This window comes from Calonectris borealis, chromosome 2, assembly GCF_964195595.1.
Source record: "Calonectris borealis chromosome 2, bCalBor7.hap1.2, whole genome shotgun sequence".
Taxonomy (NCBI): domain Eukaryota; kingdom Metazoa; phylum Chordata; class Aves; order Procellariiformes; family Procellariidae; genus Calonectris; species Calonectris borealis.
In genome coordinates this window covers 6,609,374-6,629,058 of record NC_134313.1, presented here as the reverse complement: position 1 = coordinate 6,629,058, position 19,685 = coordinate 6,609,374, and positions in this window count along the sequence as shown.

The following is a 19,685-nucleotide window of genomic DNA, read 5'->3' as shown; positions in this document are numbered from 1 at the left end:
TTCCCTTCATCTACTAGGCAGGTGACCTAGGGATAGAGGGATATCAAATTAGTTAAACAGCACTTTCCTTTTGTAAACCCATGTTGACTGTGCCTGATGATTGCATTATTCTTTAAATGCCTTTCAATAGTATTCAGTATAATCTTCTCCATAATTTTTCCAGGAACTGAGGTTAAACTAACAGGTCTGTAGTTCCCTGGGTCTTCCCTCACACCCTTTTTGTGGATTGGAATAACACTGGCTAGCTTCCAGTCAGCAGAGATCTCCCCAGACTCCCAAGACCTTTGGTAGATGATAGAGTGGGGTCCTGCCATAACATCTGCTAGCTCCTTCAGAACTCTGGGACGAATCCCATCAGGCCCCATGCACTTGTGAACATTCAGCTGATACAGCTGGTCCCTTACAATTTCAGTGTCCACAAACGGAAAGTCACTGTTCCCACACTCGTGGTCCTCCAACTTATGGGACCAGGCAGCCTAGTAAGGAACAGTGTCAAAATGGTATGCTAAAGGTTTAATTTTGCCTTTGCTGGTCTCTTGATCATATTACCTTTCACAGCCATCCTAAACAATAAAAACTCACTCAGGAAGTTTCATCAATACTCAAACATGCAAGAAAAAAACACAGAGAAACACAAGCTAACAACACAATATGAAAGAGATGGTAAGGCTGGAAAAGGTGCAAAGCAGGTGGAAAACACCTACACACAAGATGGAATGAAACCAGCTTATATGGCTGTTTTTGTTTTGGAACAGCACCACAGGATCCCAAGTGCCAGAGACTTGACCTTAGAAAGCTAGCAAGAGGCAATAACAGAGCTCTCAAGAGAGTAAAAGTTAAGCAGCTATTTAAATCTGAATGAAACTATTTCAAAACTCCTGAGAACTGCCATAATATTCCAAAGCCTTTGAAATAAAATGGGCGAGGATTTTGGAGATGCTTATTTTGTTTCAGCCCATTTGATTACTTGATCTTTTCCTTGAGGGCTCACCAAGATAAAAATCTCTTCCACTGGAATCAAGTTCCTCAGCCAAAAAAAGCCACGGAGCTGATCAAATCTTAGCAATACCTCCTTCTCACTCATAATATTTCTTGGGGTTTTTTTTAATGCTCTATATGTATCAGAATAGTTAGTACATTCCTGGCTGAGTATGTGGGAAGTTAGCACAGACCTACAACTTTGCTCAGGAACTGTCAAATTAGTAAAACTTGACAGAAAGGTACAATTCCTTCTCTGATCGCAGAAAAAGTAATCTGCTACTGCCACAGTTCCTTACCAGTGAGGAATTTGATCCTGTCTTCCTTGGTATCTTTGGCCATGTAGGACACTAAATGGGAAGGGAAAAGTCAAAGCTTCACCAACCCTTGCTCTCTTGTATCCGAGTGGTACTGAAGCCTCTTCTGTGCTCTCTCTGAAATGGAGAAGATTTGTTTCTTCTTACTATTCTCGCTATTTTCAAAAGCAACTTGATCGGGAGAGCTAAGTGAACTGCTCTCTTCTTTGTCCCCATCAGTCTGGCCACCATCTGGCCTTTGGTTCCAAGAAACAAGGTGGGGGGAAAACACAGCATCAACAGATGTTTTGTATTTTGTAAAATATCACTTCCTACCCTTTAAGTATATAGCACTCTGAAAGGTGCTAAGGTGTTGATTTAAAACACCTGCAGCTCTAAATATTTTTCTTTCCATGAAACAACCTTCCTGGGTTGCAACAATTGAGGCTTTTCTAGACTTCAGTTAGGAAACCTGTTGCTTTGCTTTGCCTGTGCAAAGAATTGTGGGATTGGGGTTTGGGTTTCTGGTTTGTTGTTTTTTGGGGGGAGTGGGTTTGGGGTTTGGGGGGTTTGGTTTATGGGGTTTTTTTTTTGGTGGGAGGATGTTGAATCAGGACTGAACAAGGACATTAGGCACCACAGAGACAGGATGAATAATTTTGGGCACACAAATCTGCATGGTGTCAAAGTGAAATGAGACAAGTTCAGTGAAGAGAAATCCACTGAGGAGGTATAGCAACCAGTTGTGACTCAGGATGTCTCTAAAAGTGAAAATAGTAGAAGGCTGGGAGAGATACCTCAAGGAAAAACATCACGAGGATACTCACCCCTTTTTAATTCCCATTGGATATCCACTTCAAACCCAGGGCCAGTAAGACCTTTGGTCTTGCACAGTTTGCTATGAGGGTCTAGTGAATGGTTGATACTTCAACACATGGAATGAAAAACCAGGGCTGTTGAATGCCATCTTGCACCTACTGAAAAAAATTCGTTCTGAATGAACCATTCACAAAAAAAGGTGGAACACTGAAGGTGTATCTGTAATCTTCTCTGAACTTTCTCTTGAGCCACCTGGTGTTGTAAGAACCCATTTTGGAATAAAGGGACTCTTTTTGCTCTGTGGCAGTCTTCACTGATCTGATCCTCCAGGACTTACAGTACTTTGTCAGTGAGGTGGTAAACCATCTTTGCATTGTCAAAGGTAAGCAGATTGTACAGTGCATTGCTGGGTCAATGCCAGAGCACACGCTCTGGCAAGCCAAAGTTGCCCCCTGTGAAACAGTCTTTGTAATAGCTCCAAAATAAAACTTCCTGTGCCCAGGAAAACACAAGTCCTCGTATCTTCCAGCAGCTGCTGTTAACATTTCTCTTCATTTCACAAACAACCAAGCAGAGCTCTCTTACAGGATGAGCTTCCTACAGGAGCAGAATTAAAGCCAGGATCTGAATAGTTAGGATTATAAATTAAAGAAAGTCAGGCTAGACATATGCTATGTTTTCTGTATTAGAAAAAGGTAATTAAGTATTGAAACAATTAACTTGGGTATATTCATCATCAAATGCAGAAATTATATCAATTATCAGATGTCTTTCCCTAAAGTAGCAGAAATTATTGGCCATAGCTTGGAAGTCCTTTGGCTTACTTCATACTGATGGTCAGACAAGAACATATCAGTTCCATCTGATTTCAAACTCTATGTCTCTGGGGAAATGATTTGTTTATGTATCAGTCCCTTCATTATGAAGAGATGATAAATTCTTTAATAATGTACTGGGCCTGGCTGGCATAGAGTTTACTTTCTTCTTAGCAGCTCCTATGGTGCTGTGTTTTAGATTTGTAACCAAAACAATACTGATAACACACTAATGTTTTAGCTATTGCTGAACAGTGTTTGCACAGCATCAAGACCTCCTCTATTTCTCACTCTGTCCCGCCCCCTCCCCAGGAATAGATTGGGGGGTACACAATAGGTTGGGAGGGAACACAAGCAGGCAGAAGACCCTAACTAACCAACGAGATATTCCGTGCCATAAAATGACATGCTTAGCAAAAAAAAAAAAGGAAAAGAGGGGGTTTTTATGTTAGTTAGCCATCTTTTGCTCAGGAAGTGGATGGGCATCGGTCGATCCATGGGACATGCTGAGTGATGTTCTTTGAATCTATTGTTTTGTTGTTTTCTTTCTGTCTTCTTCCACTTATCCTTCACTAATTAAACTTTTTTAAAAATAATTTTTATTTTTTACCTCAACCCCCAAGTTTTCTTGCTTTTACTCTTCCTTTCCTCTTCCCCCATCCCACTGTGGGGGGGTGGAAGTGAGCAAGCGGCTGTGTGGTGCTTAGCTGCCTACCAGGGTTAGCCCACAACAAATGGGATCACATCAAGAGTATTGTGAATAAAAGTACTTGACGTAGGTGGATCCATCTGCACAGGAAGGACCACCTCTGAGTAACAGGCTCGGAGCAACAGAGTGTGATGGGTATGATGCAAAGCTAATGCAGATCACCTTTTCCCTGCTGAATAGAGCTAGGCTAATCCTTGCCCTGAAGTGGTCAGGAATTTGGACTAGATGATCATTATAGGTCCCTTCCAACTATTCTATTCTATTCTATTCTATTCTATTCTATTCTATTCTATTCTATTCTATTCTATTCTATTCTATTCTATCCTATTCTATTCTATCATTGAAGACAATGAGGACTGAAGATTGCAGCTCAAGAGTGTGTGTAACAGCAGTAATCCATGAGAGACAGGTTGATGGCTATAAATGGGGAGATTTTGCCTTAACTCATTCTGAGTAGGACTGCAACAGTTTCTATCAGGGTGGCTTTTTCTCAAAAAGTAATTGGGAAATTTAAACAAATCCGTTATGCAAACATGTGTAGGGGGAGAGGGGCTTGGAGCGCTTCACCAGGGCCATGAAGTTGGCACAGATTGATGAAAAGCCAGTTTAATGAGAAGGAGCCATGAAAGTAATTTGATTTGGGTTTGATTTTGGCTGCCTCCTACTGAGCAGGAGAAACAATGTAAATGTAAATTAACATCAAACTAATGGCTTATACTTAAAGGAATTAAACCTTAGGTTTCAACAAGTGCTTGAATGGAACAATGAGGTGGTAAAACTTTGTAAAACAAAAGATTAAGACGAATTGAGGGTCCAGGGAGATCATTAAGTTACACATAGTTTAACTACATGGCTGTGTCAGTCCTAGGAACTAACTCTCGGGTGTCTGGAAGCAGAAGAAAACCAGAGCAGGAAAGTCAGAGCAGCTGGAGAAAGGCAAGTAAACTGCAGGAACATAGACAAAGGGACTATTTGGGCTAAATGGGACAGGGGAAAAAAAAAAAATTCATTATTTGAACAAATATTCCACAAGGAAAATGTGTGTCAGATTGACCAAGACAAACTTCAAAAAGGAAGCCTAAGTCTTTATTCATGGTTATTAACAGTGGACCTCGCACATTCAGACCTTGCAGAAAGGACTCACTAAAAAAAAAAAAAAAGGAAAAACAGGAACTCAGCAAAAGGTAAATGACTTTCAGGAGACAGGACAGACCCTGATACAGAAGAGACGTAAGATGATGGGAAGGAGGGTTTCTTTTTCATGGAATATAGAGTGATCACGGGAAGGGTAGGTTGCTACAAGCTCCTGTCCAGACAGCCTGCTCTTAAACAGACAAGTCCCGTCTGAAGGTGAGTAGAGATGATGGGAGACTGTGAGCTCCCTTAGTGTTACTAGCAGAGCTTTAACACAATGCTTGTTATGAAAGAGGCAGCTGAGTTGCCCAAAAGAAACACAGCTCCCTATTTTCTGCATCCTTCATTTTCCTCTCAAACACTTCACTGGTGGAGCTTTCACTACCAGATCCTTCAGAGGAGACTAAAAACTAGGCAGCCATGAGATAAAGTGGGAGCACTGGGAGTATGAAGAACAAGTGCAGGAAGGCAGAAGGACACCACAGTTCTCCACCATCCTCACCACACCAGGAGCTGAAAGTTAAATACAAAATGTTGTAGATGTTATTACAATTGATAGGAAAGCAGGGAACCCCTTTTCCAGGCGGTGGGTGATGCCCTGAAGACATCCCTAACAGTCCTAGCCCAGCCATAAATAGCCTCAACTTCATGTTAAGATGAGTCCATTGTCCCATTCAACTTCATCTGCCCACTTGTGTCCTCGCAGCTAGGTAGGAAGCTCTTTGGCACAAGTATATGTTTAGTCACTTTTAAAAAGGATTTCTGTGCCTGGAAGGTTGTCTATCTTAGTAAGTCTCTTAATAGAGACACTACCTCTCCTTACAGACCTTGCTTTACATATGTCCTTTGGCCCTCAGACTACAACAGTAATACTAATCCATATATCTATCTCTTTGTATAAAATATTTTTCAACCCATGAGAGGACTTTCCTTAGCAGAACCATAATACAAATGAATAACCTCCTTGTAAAGATCTCTCTTCACAAACGGACACAGTTCATTCCTAGCTATAAAATAGGAAGGCTGTCATTGTCTCTTCTGACACTAGAAATTCTGGGTTTCATTTATGTTGCTTCATGTTTGGTTTCTGGATGGGGTACAAACACATCCACCGTTAATCAAACCCCTAAAGTTGAGTTTGAAGGAGCCCTTGGCAGCGGTTTTAGCCCTAAGTACTTTCTTTTAACGTGAACACTTTAATATAACTTCCTTCTGTTGTTACTTGGCTGAGCTTCAAGAAGAGTGGGGCAGCCACTTAGCAAATGAGATCTTTCTAAATAGAAAGAGAGAGGGAACAAGAAATCCGTTATCAGAGACAGGCCTGCATTGCCTTGGCGATTAAAAAACTAATGACCCCCTAGCTGGAGCCAAAAGACTTTATTGTTCTCTCCTACTATAAATCAGCCAAGCCGAATTCAGTCCAACTAATTACTATGCCTACAACCTACAGCAGAGAGTGCCTTATGAAATTACTGGCCATAGAAGGTAATCAGTCACTCTTTGGAGCCTCACATTATTGCTTGGAGATGGACCTTGCAAAGCCTACTTTCAGCCATGTTAGATTATGAACCTATAGATCTGGGCTAGCAGGCAGGTCCTAGACAAAGTCTGGTGTCATCATGGAAGGGTTAGAAAGCAGGAGTAGGTTCAACTGGGGATGTGAGCTGCAAAATAATGTTAGGGGTGCAGACAGTAACAAGCAGAGGAATCGGAGGAATCTTTGCTGACACTGTGTCTACAGAGTCACTTAAGCCTTCCTCCTGAATTGTCTACTCTTTACCAACATTTCCAACTATTGGTATTACCTAACTAATTTATTCTCAGCCACCTATTTAGCCATTCTGCAGTGCTGCTGTCATTTTCCATTCAGTGACATGTGCCAACTAAAACAACCCTCCACCAATCTTGCAAAAGCCAAAAACACATTTGAAAGGTTCACTCCCTTCTGAGAAAGCCCAGGTAGTTCTGCTTCAGCCTCTCTGATGTGGAATTGCTCACAGAGCTTCCTTGCCATGGATATCAGACATTGACCCTGTGTGAATGACATTCCAATAGAAATGCTTTTTCCAGTCTCACTGTACACTTCAACTCTTGCTATGGAGTGAATTTTTCCATTAAAATCCTTTGCAATCCCATTCAAGAGACATATGTCTATCCATCAAAATAAGAATCTTCACATTTTTCTAAAAATCTACTTCTCACTCCCAAAAATAAAGTATTGCCAAAGCCAGATCTCAGTATTTTCTCCTAGGGTCATTATTTTTCAGTAATGTTTTTTTTAATGAAATTTATAGATGGCAATTGTGGTAGCTTTGTCAAAATGTCTGCAAGAGGGAAGGGGGTATGTGCAGAAAAGAAGTGGAACTTTGCTGTCAGAATCATCCCTTCGATCCATTCCTGTAAGATCTCTTTGCTATTACAGAGCACTCTCTGGGGAAACACCTCCTAAGAAAGTGGACTTCAGTGGGTTCTCAGGAAAGTGTAGCTGAAAGTGCAGGAAAACAAATTTTGTAGTGACCTACACAGCCACACCAAATGCACCAGTCTGGAGCTTAATGAGCTGCTGTAAAAGTCCCCTGAAGACTGTACTGGCCACAGTGTCCAGAGCTCCAATTTCAGAAAACACAACCATGTCTCACTCGTACCCTTGACCTCAACTTCAGCCTGGAGATGAGGGTGAGAGACAGCAATCTCTCCTTCCTTCACACCACGACCTCCAAGAGTGACCCTACTGTCACCTCTTACCCCACTTGAATTTGCAAGCAATTCACCATACACACTCTCGCCCTCCGTTCGAGTTTTCAGAGTGACCCGGAGAAAGAAATAAGCTGCACATTAATTAAATCCACATCTGCTACAGCAAATATTGCTGCTGCCAGCCCTGCAGAGAAATGATATAAAAGGACCCCAGGCCATTAGAGAGAAATTCACTTGATTTCCTTCCAGTGCTGCTGACTCAGAGCTGTCTCCCTTGCTCTTGATCTCTATCTCTTTGGCTTGCCCTCTTGACCCATCACTCTAGGGTTTATGACTAGCTCATTTTCAGCCAAATTCTCTCTTCCTTATTCAATGTCTGTCATATTCATGGCTGTCTCCCAAGTACAGAAGGAACATACTTTTCACCCCCCATCTTTGAACCCATAAGTCCCTCCCCATGCATTCAAACTTCGATAGCACATTCTGTTTCAGAGTTTTAATGGCCTCACCATCCTGTTTCTTTGGGTGAGAGATGTGTTAGTATATAAAAACAGGGCCATGGCATGGACTGACACATTAACTGCAATCATTCATGGCTTTTAGTTGTTAGCACACACTTGCTCTGGTATAATTAGAATGCCAATTAACAGCAGGCAGGTTTAGGAAGACCACTTGCCAGGGACCATTCCCTGAAGCAATGTGGGCTGAGGGAAGGGGAGGAGAGGGAGTTTAGTTGTGTGGATACAAGCAATGCCTCGCCATTTGACCTCTGGGCTGAAGACCAATGCCTAGCCTGTTTTATTTAGCAATGGAGCAGCACCCTTGCAGTCTAGTTTCTTCTGTTCCCATTGAAAACCATTTTGATATCTTTACAGTGGACCCATTTGCTGCTGGATATGGTCTTATTCGTCTGTTGTGACAAAGTATCTCCTTTTCCTTCTGCTATTGCAGTGAGCCCTCATTCAGTTGTTTTGTGTTGTAGCTCCTGTATCTTCTTGAACGCTTCACCACTAGTCATGTCCCTCCAGGACCTGTCCTCGGTTCACCCCTTTGACATGTGTGTGCTTTTCTTTGATGACAAACACTCACAAAGCATTTATTTCTGTCTCCCAAACCTGGCAATTCCCAAAAGCTCAACTGGCTTCTCCCCAATTTTATATTCGTATCTCCATGCAGGCCATCCAGCAGCCAACTCTAACAAGAGGTTCACTTATCCTTCATGTCTGGCAGATTCATTTCCAACCTTTTGCGGCAAGATCAAAGAACTCCAATACATTTTCAGTAAGATTTCCCAACAAGGTCATATAAAAAAAAAAAATGAGGCCTCTCCACTGTTTTCTCCATCCTTCTTTCATCATCAGTTGACATCTCCATCTAAGATGTGTACTGCAGCTCAGACAGGAACTGGATACAGCAGTTGATTAGGATCAAGGGCAGCTTTATGCATGAAATTAACATTGGTATCTTAATGGCCTTTTCCTCCCTTACAAATATCTGTTAATTGATTATCCTTTTTCTTCCACAGCCACAGTGGAACATCTTCTCTTTTGCTTTCTAAGTATCTGAGGCATATCTAAATTATTTGATTTTTTCTTTTGTAGCATCTAGCAACACAGACCATCCACCTCAAGCATTTGGCCAACTTTCTCCATCACTACAGCTACTGCAGCTTTTGCTTCTTTCTGAGGTCTTCATTCTCTTCTTATTATATTTGGAATAATCATTTAGGAAAGAAACTCTCTCCTGCCCAAAGCTTAATATTTATCATCCAAACTCTTTAATGACTTTTATTGTCTTCCTTTTGCCTGTACCACCTTTTTATCTTCTCCTTCCACGACCTTCTGCTCCCACAGACCTGAGCCTGCCTTGCTTTCTTCACTGCTCTTTCCTGAATTGTTCTCATCATATCCCACTCTTTGCTTTCACACAGGAACTTTCTAGCAGCATGTACCTATCTGTCTTCTTCATTAAAAACATAAGAGATTTCATGGAAACACACATTTGATAAACATTGTTATACTATAATCTGAACCTGATTCGATTGAAAATCGAATCCAAACACACAGCAGACTTTGTGTCAAAGGAGGCCCATGTTTTATTTTAAAATAAATACATGTTTATGTTTCTAAATAAACACCCTGAAACTCCCAGTATTTTGACCTCCAGAGAGGTCTCATCTGCATTAGCAACTAACTCACATAGAAGCATTTTCTAGGCTCTTTTTAAAATGAAAACACAGGCTTATATTTTTCCTATATTGCTACTTATAAGCCTAACTTTTCATGTTATGTGCCTGTTTGTTTTCATTTCATATTATACTGGCAATTTATACGACACTGCAAGGATTGTTTGTGAAGATATGGAGTGATTAAGATAAAGCTACTTTCTTTATTAATTACATCAAAGTATTTAATGATGCTCAATGTGTTAAGTGACAGAAAGGTAAACCACCTTCTGGTGCTGTTGTTTCAGAAACAGGGGTATAGCAGGCAATATGCAGACTAATACACTCACATCATCTTAGAAGACTCATCTAATTTGCATTCTTCCTGGCACTGCTCTTGTTCTTCGTGGAAGTGAAATGTTCTTCTATGATAAATTCACCATTAAGTTTACATTCTGCTGTTGCTTAATTATATTCAAACATTAACTAAAGAAGAGGTTAGTTATATTGGCACTAGTAACTACTGGAGGTATGTTAGTCTTGGTATTACAGTCATTTCAGTTTCCTGAGTATATCTCCAACAAAGGGACATAAAATAAGGGACATAAAATGACGTATGGGATACGTCAATTCTAATACATATGTATGTCTTATTTTCAGAAAACGTAAGCAATTATTCTATCAAAAATCAACTGCTCAACCATCGCAAAGCCTCTGCTCTCCTGTCCACATTTACTTTATCTTAGACATCCTATCTTTGAAGCAATATCCACAATAATAGCAATAAAACATGCCCCCTTTACCTTTTTAAGCAGTGGTCAGCATCATTATTACAATCATACTTGGTATGTTCTTAAAAAAAAAGCATGCAGCAAAGCTGCTTTAGAGAGTTCAGCTAAAAAGAACATGGGTCAATGCATCAAGGTTAGTTGCATTTCTGCGAGCTGTAGGAACTGTTCATACCAAAACTAAATGTTAAAATACTTTGCAGGACACTGGAGGATACAGCATGGATTAGAGCATACAATGAACTGCAACTGGAGACACATCTACGTGAACCTCTGCAAAACTGCAACTGAGGACTCACCCTTCGAAAGTGCCAGCAAATCTGCATGCCTACAGCACATGACGCCATCTGGCCAGGGTGGTCTTCTCTTAGCCTTTAAGACATTCTAGTCATCTCTTAAAAACACAGTTATTCTCCAGGTTTTCTACCTATTTTCAGTCTTTGTGGATGACAGTGGTGCAGTAACATCTTCAGCAGGGACAACCTGTCAGGCACACACCCACAACCGTTCTAATTTGGGTGTCGTGAAAAGCTGCATCAAATGCTGTGCCTATTTTAGAGAGGCACAGTCCCCTCCACCACTCCACCCCTCCTAGATGCATGCCCAAATTCCTGCTGTGATCTGGTCTTTTAATAGCTATACAGCACAAGCCAGAGAAGTCTGTCTGACACTGTGCTGCTTCTCTCCTCCGAATCAGTGCTGCTCAATAAGTACATCATGCTGATTTAAAGGTCGCTTAAAACTAAACAATAAATAAATAGATAAATAAATAAAAATCATCAGGTGTCCCTGCTCTCCAATGAGTAAGCCTGCTTCTCAGACGATGGCTTAGGAGTCACCCGGGGACAAGCACAGCTAGCCCGTAACGTTGCAAAGAGGCTGACAGTAATGCAGTTGGACGTTCCCTTTGAACAAAACTTGGCTGCTGGCATGCAATCTGTTTTGAGACAGTACCAAGAGGACAGCTCTGACAAATGCCTTGAAATTCAGTGCCCGTGGCCCTGCCCTTGCCATGCTGCAGTGTGTAGCAGAGAACAGTGACAGTTCAAATGGCTGGCTGGCAGATACATTCACAATACATTAACATTTTGCTAGAATCCTGCCAAGTGTCTCTCTGGTCTCAGTGGGAACCAACCAACTGCCTGAGCTACATTTGGATGGGACAGCTGCTTCATCAAAATATCCCATCTGTGGATGGTTTTGCAGGGTGCACAACATAGTAATAGCCTCTTTCACCCCTTTCCAAATGTATCGTTCATGTTAGAAAAGTTTAGTTTAATCTGCATTTGTCCAGTCCACAAGTATCTTGTTAATAGAAAACAAAGATTCTCATTTTCCCAAGGTCCAACACAGAGACCATAAACTCTGTTCATCAGTCTTAGGGCAGCACCGCCAAGACCTGGCTCATGCCTTCATTCTGCCTCCAGAAGGATGTAGGGATTTCATTAATGGAAGGTCAAATTACCTTGACACATCTAAAGGTACTAGTCCAGCCACCACTGTGCACCCTAGCAGAACCTGTGAGGCAGCCCCTAAATTACCCAAAGGTGAATTATCTGACCTTGATTAGGTTCACAGAAGGTTTCTAGCTGTGGAAAGACTCCTGCTTCCCTGCAGGGAGCTCCTGACATGTCCTCGGATATGTGTGGAGTCAGACAAGAGCAGAAGCAGGAAAGTCAGCAAAAGCTTCGGTAAGAAAGTGCTTCCTCCTGATTCCCTTGGAAAAATAATGCAGCCTGGGTATATATTAACTCATCAGCTCTCTACTCTGCTATGGAGAGACTCTACTTCCCATTCCATAGTTCTGGGTCCTCCACTCCTGTTAAGCCCTTGTTGATTCAGGGCAGCGATGAAAAAGAGTTGAATTTTAGCCCAACCTGGTAGCGCTAAGCCTCTTGCCAACTAACCAGGCTGGTGCAAAGCCACAAAACTTCGTGTTCAACTCTGACGTGCAGAAACAGAATTACAGGTAATGAAACATCTGTTTCCCACTCTGCAAATGGTGTACCATTGGCTGCTTTGGAGTTGATAAAGCTGCTCTCTGGAAGCCAGGGGTCCCACTGTTACAGCACTGTAGCAATCGTGTTCCCCCCCCATCTCACGCTACACTGGGCATAGTATTCTAGACTAAAATAGCCGTAGAAACAGTTAAGAATCAGGTAGTAAGTTGCTGTTCACATTAGGGTCCAGGGATCAGAGGTGAAGTTAAAGGAAGTTTAAGATTATGAAGAAAAAAAGAACAAAATGAAGAATAAAGACTAGGGTGCAACTGGACTGCTGTTTTACCAGGCAGCATATCTGCACGGCTGCTTAACACGTTGCAGTGTGAGCCCCTTTCTACCTAATGCACGTTAAACTGAAAACACTGGGTGGAAGAGGAGGGAGGCAACTTTCAGAGATCAGTCTGTTTGGGTTTTGAGCGGTATAATTTCAGAGAACAAATCAGATGTCATCTCAGACAATCAATATAGTAACTCCAAGCATAAATCCAAGTCAGCAAAGTAGCAATAATTTATGCACACAGCTATCAGATCCATAGTATTTACTCCAAGTGTAATGCAAAGACCATTTTGGCTTGCAGTCAAGAAAACAGTATAGGAGAAAGGATCAAGTTGAACATTACCTTTTGTGCTGGTTTTGGCTTGGATAGAGTTAATTTTCTTCATCGTTGCTAGTATGGGGCTATGTTTTGGATTAGTGCAGAATACAGTGTTGCTAACACAGGGATGTTTTCATCATTGTTGAGCAGTGCTTACACACAGTCAACGCCTTTTCTGCTTCTCGCCCCACCCCACCAGCGAGTAGGCTGGGGGTGCACAAGAAGCTGGGAGGGGACGCAACTGGGACAGCTGACTCCAACTGACCAAAGGGATATTCCATACCATATGACGTCATGCTCAGCATATAAAGCTTGAGGAAAGAAGAAGGAAGGAGGGGACATTTGGAGTGATGGTGTTTGTCTTCCCAAGCAACTGTTACACGTGATGGAGCCCTGCTTTCCTGGCGATGGCTGAACACCTGCCTGCCGATGGGAAGTGGTGAATGAATTCCTTATTTTGCTCTGCTTGTGTGTGCGGCTTTTGCTTTACCTATTAAACTGTCTTTATGTCAACCCACGAGTTTTCTCACTTTTACCCTTCCGATTCTCTCCCCCATCCCACCAGGGTGGAGTGAGCAAGCGGCTGTGTGGGACTCAGTTGCCGGCTGGGGTTAAACCATGACACCTTTTCAACTGGAAACTAATCCTGAACCCTTTAAGGTCCGATTTCAAAGAGACCTACTGAAATGAAGAGAAGAAGCTCAAATGGATCACAGAGTAATACAGATACATTCCTAAATCAGTCTGCTGGCAAATCAGCAAACTGATCATGGTAAGAATGGATAATAAAGCAGTCTACATACACAAAAGGATAAAATAAATTAGACTTCACTGACTGGATATTGTCTTCTCCACCTCCAGTAGTAGCAGGCTATAAATCTGTCCATAACCTTTTCTTAAATAAAAATTTAAGAAAATGTAAAATCTGCTACAACCTAGAAATACATCCAGTAGAGACTTACCTATTACAATTTATAAGTGGCCAGTTTTTCCTTATTTACTGGTGCCTCTGATTGCCCTTGGCTGAAGGAGTCATCTGTTGTGAACCAAGACGCACACTGGTGCAGAACAGCTGTGTAACCCTGATTCTGTTTTCCCTTTTCCCAATAAAACTGTTGTTGGGAGGTGGTGAACATACCCATCCTCATGGTGAGAACACCCAAGAGTTAAAACCGTGCAAGTCCAGAAAAGTGAAAACAAAGACAGAAAAGTAATAGCAGAGATGTATTAGCTAACAGCTCCAGCATTCAAGAGAGAAAAAATATTGACACAAAAAAGGTATAAGACCCTAATTAAAAAAACAGGCAATCAGAAGATGGCAGCTTAGCAGCATCAAGGATCAGCCTGTTCCAAGGAGCAATGGAGATGAGCCCTTTCCCGTCTGATTGATGAGTGCCTTGCCAACAGAAACACTGAGGTGAGCATATTAATGCTTAACCTGCTAGCTCATTAAACCTAGCTATCTACTCTGTGCGTTAGCCAGCAAAGAATTGCTGTGTACGGGTTGCCTACATCCTGTGTGGAGACTCCCCGTGTGCACACTAAAGTTGCCTGAATCAAGTATGCTGGAAAAGGAGAGTTACAGTTCACCCAGAAAATTGTCCACACAACTAAGTGTTTTTTATAGTAGGCCAAGAAGCTTTATCCTTTCTGTGCCTTCTCCCACTTGCCATCACCCTTTTCTATGCTCTGACCAAGAAGTAGGCTAACTGGAATCCTGGCTCTGAAGCAAACCACAAGGAGGAACGGGTTAAGGCAGCAATGATTTCTGGATCACTGCTGCTATGTTTCCTCTTCCCATCACAACTCTCATACTACTGCTCAGGTATAGTTTAAAAGGGGAAGATGTTCCCTTCGTCCAAAGGATCACTGAGCAGTAAATAATATTACTTGGTTGTGACACAACTAGACACCCTCAAGCACCTTGCAGAAGAATTTCATTTTTTCTATAAATCTAATCATTCATTGCTGTATCTCAAAAATCTGAGGAAAAAGAAAAAACCCTCAAATCAGGCAGTTTCAGAAAACCAATTGCTATGATGAAAACTGAAGGAAATATACAGCAACACTTAGAAATCTCAAAGTGAGAAAAAAATCTAAAAAAGACATGACTAAATAAAAGGCACTGAGATGTTAAATGGTTCAAACACTACTGTAACATTAATAATATTGGAACACGGGTAGCAAAAATTATAAAAAACATGACCCATATTTCTTTTTATTTTTGTACTGAAATAAAAGTGCTAAAGCCCAATACAAAGAAAAATAATCTTTTAAAATCACGATTTATAGATTGCCACCTGGCTTTTAATTTATCTCCTTTTTCTAATTAACAGGCTGTGTCACTGGAAGAGAAGAACATTAATGGCACAAGACAACAGTGTCATCTCCTACAGTAAATCTTGAAGAGAAAAAAATCAAAGCAGTTGTTTAAAATAAATCATCAGCCTTGGCCAAGTTGGCTGTTTGCATGGCAGATATTTATTGCCTCACACAATCTTTACAGAGGGACAATATCTGGCACCAACTGGTTAAAAATAAATTAAGAAAGGTACTTCCAGCAAAAGAAACAAGTAATACTGTTCAATATTTTCTTTCTGGTTAAGGAAGAAACAGTCTCTTGACAGAGGGAGCACAAATGGAGATGTGTTTAAATCATAGTGCTCAGCCACGAATTCTACCCTCAGTCAATTCTAGTGTCAATTTAAAAATATATATTGCTATTTCATTTTTATTTCAGTTCATATTTCATTTTAGTCAGGAAACACACTATATCATTTTTAAGGGCCAGTCATCTTGGGAGCCTTCTTTTGCAGGCACAGAGCGCTCAGCTCTTTCTGGGCTCCAGTTGGAGCCTCTTTAGATGTGATCCCTCAGTCACCATGACCACTACAAAGCATGAGGCAGTGGCGATATTTCCCCCCGCACACCACAGTTTTTCTGATGTGAGGCCCAAACCCGTGGGGCTAAGCAGCACTTTGGGATACCTGCCAGCTCCCGTTCTTCCCCAGAGAAAGCACCGCACTTTCAGCAAGCTCAGATGTTTTCCAACTTAGGCAGAAGTGGCTCCTGCTGCAGGTATCATCCCCCAACCTAGACCTGCTGGCAAGCATGCGTTTTCAGTGCTCGGCACACAAAGCTGGTAGACGGTCCGAAGTCAGCCGTCATCCAAATATTCTCATATATTGTTACAGTTTACTGTGCTTGGATTAACACCGACTGCATTTTAACTTTTACATCAGTAAATAAAGGAATCCTGCAATCTGCTGAGAATGTAATTTCAATTGGCACAGACTCATTTTTTTGGCGGGCAATTAAGTGCAATATTAACAAATATGGCAGTGTAGCTACTCTCAAGCTATTAAGCTAAGAGAGGACTACAAAGTGCAGCAAAGGTCACAGATGTCCCACTGCAGACATTTGTGGTTTCCAAGATAAGACCAGAGGGACAATGCAATGACCTGTTTTGAGTTACTCCATGACGTTAGGCCCTTTCACTTAGTGCAGCAAGGAAAACCCTTCTTCCTTAGAGTGTTCCTACCTTTGAGTTCTTTAAACTGTGGTTGAAGTAGGTCAAATATTTTCTAAGAGATATGATACTGACCCTATTTAAGATTGCATTTGGGCCAACCGAGACACATATTTTGTGCCTGATGTTTCATACAAAGAGCTTTAGAAAATAAATGTACACAATCCTTTCCTCTCAGTTTGTGTGGCAGATTTCAGGAACAGTAAAGAAAGATCAGCATCTTCAAGCAATGGTGTAAGAGTTCAGCTTTGTTGTCACGAGATCTTGCCATGTCTTTGACCAAAACACCATCTGCTTTGCTAGAGAAGAACGAGGCTTCTGATTTTTCCACTCTCAGTGTCCAGCATCTCTCACAACAGCCAGAACAATCCTTGATGCCCTTGGTAACTCTCTCCTTCCATGCTGTACAGAGTCTGGGTACCAACTGGAACAAAGAATGACACTCTCAGAAACCAGTGCAGATTTAATGGAAGAGGAAAGTATACCTTTATGGTCTTTTTGTTTTATCTTTCCTTTCCTAAAAAAAATCTTAAAAAAAAAAAACAACACATTATAGAATAAATGTTCATTTATAGAGAAGAAAAGAATTGCATTTTAATAACATTTTTTTTGAACTTGAGCTTTCTACCTACATCAGAAAGGGTCCCCTGACATCCAGATAAGTTCTGTGTGTGGAGAAAAGAAAATAAAATAATCTGTTCAAGAGCTCATAGGAAACATTACACCCAGCTGTTGGATCACCAGTGTAAGTGTATTGGGTTTACGTGGCAAGGTTTTGGTAGTGGGGAGGCGGGGGAGGAAGGGGTAGGGGTGACTTCTGTGAGAAGACACAAGAAGTTGCCCCTGTGTCAATCAGAGTCAGCTCCAGCCGGCTCCAAGATGGACCCACTGCTGGCCAAAGCTGAGCCCACCAGTGACGCTGGTGGCATCTCTGTGATAACATATTTAAGAAATGGTAAAAAATGCTGTGCAACAGCCGGGAGAGACGAGTGAGAATATGTGAGAGAAACAACTCTGCAGACACTAAGGTCAGTGAAGAAGGAGGGAGGAGGTGCTCCAGGTGCTGGAGCAGAGATTCCCATGCAGCCCGTGGTGAAGACCATGGTGAGGCAGGCTGTCCCCCTGCAGCCCATGGAGCTTAACAGTGGAGCAGATATCCACCTACAGCCTGTGGAGGACCCCACGCCAGAGCAAGGAGAAGGAAGCTGCAGCCCATGGAAAGCCCATGTAGGAGCAGGCTCCTGGAAGGAACTGTGACCTGGTGGAGAAAAGCCCACACTGGAACAGGTTTTTCTGGCAGAACCTGTGGCCCATGGAGAGGACCGCGCGCTGGAGCAGTTTGTTCCTGAAGGACCCATGCTGGAGCAGTTCTTGAAGAACTGCAGCCTGTGGAAAGTACCCATGTTTGAGAAGTTCGTGAAGGACTGTCTCTCATGGGAGGGACCCCACACTGGAGCAGGGGAACAGTGTGAGGAGGAAGGAGCAGCAGAGACGAAGCATGATGAACTGACCAGAACCCCGTTCCCCATCCCTTTGCACTGCGTGGCAGGGAGGAGGTAGAAGAATCAGGAGTGAACTTCCTTCTTCCTCAGAAGAAGGAAGGGGTGGGAGAAAGGTGTTTATAGTTTTGTTTTTATTTTTCACTATCCTAATTTATTATTAGTTGGCAATAAATAAAAATAATCTTCCTCGAGTCAAGTCTGTTTTGCCTCTGACAGTAATTGTTGCGTGTTATCCCTGTCCTTATCTTAACCCATGAGTTTTCATCTTATTTTCTCCCTGTCCTCCTGAGCAGAGGCTTGGTGGGTACCTGATGGCCAGCCAACGTTAACCCACCACAGTAAGGTTTATACAGTATGTCACTGAGTATTCCATATGTGCTTTCAAATGCTTGAATGAAGGGTGATGCATACAGGCAAAAAACCTGAAGAACAAGGGGCTCGGCCAACACAACTGGGCTACAGAAAGGAGGATACAGGAGAGGTAGTAGGATGAGCACCATGATAGCATGGTGCAGAGCTATCAGCCTGGAGTCTTCAGAGGCTAATCAACAGCAGGACCAGCTATGTGGTAGCTGGTATCACACCAGGTCTACCCCAAAACACTTGCATATAATGAAATATAAATTAAACCCATAGCATAAATGATATCTGGAATTTAAGTAAATGCTTAGCACGCAGATTAAATAGTTCAAATGAATGTGTGACAAACAAAAGCAGCCAATAGGAAAATACGTGATATAATGTACAGGGACGTGTTTAAATGCACATGACAGGGACCTGCACCTCATCCCTCACCTGGCAGCTGCTGGGAAGTTGCAGCTCACAGTGTCCTGGTTAACCATGGATACCTGGGCTTGCTATTTACTGAATAAATAAGCCTGTGTCACAAATCTGCAGTTGAAATCTAGTTCTGTGGTTAAAGGTAACTTTAACCAGGTTCTCCAGTGAGAGGCCCCAAGGGAGAAGCTGGAGGTCTTGAAGGAAGCCCGTAACAGAAAAAGGAATCAAATACCTGTTTTCTGAGTGCAGAGGCTTTTCCACACAGCATTGAACCATCCTTCCTATGAAACTCTCTAGAAGGTATAAGAATTGGCAGTGGACATGAGAACAGAGAAGATTTAATTTGATCGTGAAGTTGGCCTGTAGTATTAGAACTGAAATTCCTGCATTTTCTTTTTCCTTTTAGCTTTGTATTTCTTTTGTTCACCCTCTTTTTCATGTGCATTATTGCAGAGGAACTACTGACAGTCACTACTGCAGATGTGGGACTTCATGACAGCAGGATTAACTAAATCACAAAGGCTGAGCCCATACAGCATCAACCCCCTTCTTTTTCACATCCCAGAGGCAGATGGCAATAATAAATGAATTTTCTCATATTGTTAAAGCTTATGGTTTTTCACCTGTGAAAAGGATTTTTGCTTTGGTTTAAGGAGGGAAGAGATTTTACAATTACAATGGGGAAGATGAATAGGCTCTACTCAAGGTGACTAATATGTTCTGTAAGTTTGTGAAGAGCAGGGATTTTTTTTTCTTCTTTCTTTCTTTTTTAAAATTAAAGTTGTCAAGAACTGTTTTTGCTTTGCAAATAGCCTTGTCCTAAGACACATGTATTCATGTATTAGCATGAGTCCTCGCAACACAAACATATGATG